Raw genomic sequence first — 2,922 nt, 5'->3', positions numbered from 1 at the left:
AGTTTCCATGGCAACCATCCCCAGCCCCCTGTTGCCATGCTCAGTCCCTTGGCAGCTCCATGCAGACCCCAGGCCAGGGGTGGTTGCCATGAACACCAGCTCAGGCCTGCAGCCAGAGCCTGTTGCCACGGCAACCATTGGCAGTCCCATCCCCAGGGTCATGGGATCCCAGATCCACAGAATTGGCTGAGCTGGGAGGGGACCCATCAGGATCCTGGAGTCCAACTGCTGGCCCTGCACAGGACACCCCAACAATGCCAGCCTGGGCCTGGCAGCGCTGGCCAAACGCTGCTGGAGCTCAGAGAGCCTGGAGCTGGGAGCCTTCCCTGGGGAGCCTGGGCAGTGCCCCAGCAGCCTCTGGGCAAAAACCTTTTCCTGAGATCCAACCTGAGCCTGGCCAGACTCAGCTGCAGCCGTTCCCTCCAGTCCTGTCCCTGGGCACCAGAGGGAAGAGGTTCCCACAGCCCCAGTCAGGGACCCGCTCCCAAGGCTGTTGCCATGGCCACCAGGGCTGGGACCAGCTGGGATGCTCGCTTTCCACAGTCTGGGGTTCAGAAATGGGATTCCCCAATTTCCTGCTCCCGCTAAAACCACGCTGCCACTCGCTGCCCTCCCACCTCCCATGGAAACCACAAAAGGCAAAGATCCTGGGCTGGGATAAGAACAATTTACTGGGAACAGCAACAAGATAAAGAGCAAACAGGAACAGAAACAATACCGGTAACCGAAGGGAAAAGAAAAACTATTTACAGGGAAAACCAAAACACAACTCACTGGGTCATCCTGGCCACTTATTTCCTCCTGCCTGGGAAGGACACCCTTCTCCTCAGGGAGAGAGGAACCCTTTTCTGCCCCTGGCAATGACCTGAGGTGGGAGTGAATATAATGACATGGCCCCAGCCAGATCCTCATGTTCTTCAATCCCACATCATGTCATTGCCAGGGGCAGGAGAAGGGACAGGTGTCATCCCAGCATGGATTACAGTGAACATGGATCACAGGTCTTTTCCCAATGTGGGTCCTCCAATTGGGTATGAAGCTGGAGCCAGGCATGAAGCTCTCCCTGCAGGGACATTTGCAAGGCTTCTCTTACCGGTGCTTCCATACGTGTCTGTTCAGGTTACAGCTCTGGGTGAAGCTCTTCCCACACTGGCGACACTCGTAGGGCCTCTCCCCACTGTGGATGCACCGGTGGGTGATGAGGTGGGAGTTGTACTTGAAGCCCTTCCCGCAGTCAGGGCAGCGGAAGGGGCTCTCCTCGGTGTGAATCCGCTCGCGAAGGAGGAGATTGGAACTGGTGTGAAACCTCTTCCAACACTGGGGACATTCATAGGGTCTCTCCCCAGTGTGGATGCGTTGGTGGATGACGAGCTCAGAGCCGCACCTGAAGCCCTTCCCACACTCCCCACACTCGTAGGCCCATTCCCCAGTGTGGATCATCTGGTGGCGGATCAGGGTGCTGCTCTTCCTGAAGCTCTTCCCACACTCCAAACGCTTCTAGGGCTTCTCCGCATCATGAAGCTGCTCATGGGCCACCAGCTCTGCCTGAAGCTCTGTCCACCTTCCTGGCACAGGGTGGGTCTGTCCACCTCAGAGCAACCTGGGCTGGGTTTGGAGCCCCTGGTCCTGTGGGATCTCTGGGGCTTTTCCTCTCTGTTGGATTCCTGTGCCGTTGAGCTGCTCAATACAGCCTCTTCCATGGGGTTCTTCTGTGGGGATTTTTCCTCCCTGCTCTCCATCCTCAGCTCCTTTTCTGGGGCAGGAAGGACAAGGAGAGGATGGAATTTGCCTCCATTCCAGAGGGAGGGGCAGGAGATCCCCCCAGTCCATTCCTGGCAGGACTATGTCAGAAGTGGGGTTGTCCTGCAGCCAGGGGCCATGCTGGGCTGGGAGATGGAGCAGATGAGAAAGGGAAAGGGTCACTGACTTCCTCCTCACCTGCCTGCGTGTTCCAGGGCTTCTTCCTCTTCCTCACAGCCTCCTCCTCCATCCGGCCAAGGTTTGGGAATGAGAAATCCTGTTTGGGGAAAAATACGTGTGAGCACATTGGATTAGGGGGTTCCTCCTGCCCAAGTCCATCTCTAGTGCTGCAGCACATCCACAACGAGCCCCTGTGAGCAACCTGCACTCCCAGAGCCCAGGGCACGCTTGCTTAACCTGCTGACGGACAAGGCCAGAGACGGGTCTGTGTGCACAGCTCCAAACACAGTTTATTGCAATGCAGGGGATCCAAAGACAGAGACAAAATGGGGCTGAGGACACAGAGTTTGATAAGGGGGGAAGGGGCGGGTCTGAGGGCCAAGGGCCAATGGGAACTGAGCACAAGTGGTGCAGAGGAGGGGCAGCCAACTGGGGAACCAATGAGGTAACAGGGGCGGAGCATTGCAGTAAACCGGGACCAATAGGGGACAAGAGATGGGAGAACATTCTAGGGGGAGTACATATAAGGAAAAAAGGGCAGCTGGACTGGGTGATACCAATGAAGCCTGCTGCATTCACATGAGCCTGCAAATGCTTATGGTGAGACCATTGTCCTCAGAGGGGTGTCTCTCTCTGACCCTGGTCACCTTTGCCCTGAGCTATTGCAGTTCCAATGTTGGGCCCCTCTGCCTGCACACTCTAGAAGTCACTGGGAATCTGGTGCCTATGTAAACCCCCAAAACACCAAGATTCAGTCCCTCAAAATGCACAAATTACCAAGATGCAGCAAAAATACCCAACCCTCAGTTTCCCCTCTCTGGTCTCTCCACTTTGGGCTCCTAGAGGCCCCCCTGTCTGGGTTGCTGCGGGTCAGGTTTGTATTGGTGTTTCCCTCTATGGGCTGCTGGGGCTCCTGGCAATCCCGCAGGTTCCCCTTCTCTGGGCTCACCACTTTGGCATCATAGGCATCCCAGGGGTCAGCATTGTCTGGGGTCCCTGTTT

The 2,922-nt window shown here is 56.6% G+C and overlaps 1 long non-coding RNA gene across 1 annotated transcript; it reads right to left on the bottom strand.

The window, feature by feature from the left end:
• Nucleotides 1-1,266: 1,266 nt before the first annotated feature.
• Nucleotides 1,267-2,715, bottom strand: LOC135292896 (uncharacterized). Its single transcript, XR_010355058.1, has 3 exons — nucleotides 2,158-2,715; nucleotides 1,939-2,017; nucleotides 1,267-1,753 (listed from the first exon to the last, which is right to left on the bottom strand). It is a non-coding gene; the product is annotated as an uncharacterized LOC135292896 (long non-coding RNA).
• Between the last annotated feature and the right edge of the window lie 207 nt (nucleotides 2,716-2,922).

The sequence above is a fragment of the Passer domesticus genome, unplaced genomic scaffold, assembly GCF_036417665.1.
Source record: "Passer domesticus isolate bPasDom1 unplaced genomic scaffold, bPasDom1.hap1 HAP1_SCAFFOLD_55, whole genome shotgun sequence".
Classification (NCBI taxonomy): Eukaryota; Metazoa; Chordata; class Aves; order Passeriformes; family Passeridae; genus Passer; species Passer domesticus.
The sequence above is the reverse complement of the archived record's forward strand: the minus strand, read 5'-3'. Positions and strand labels throughout refer to the sequence as shown.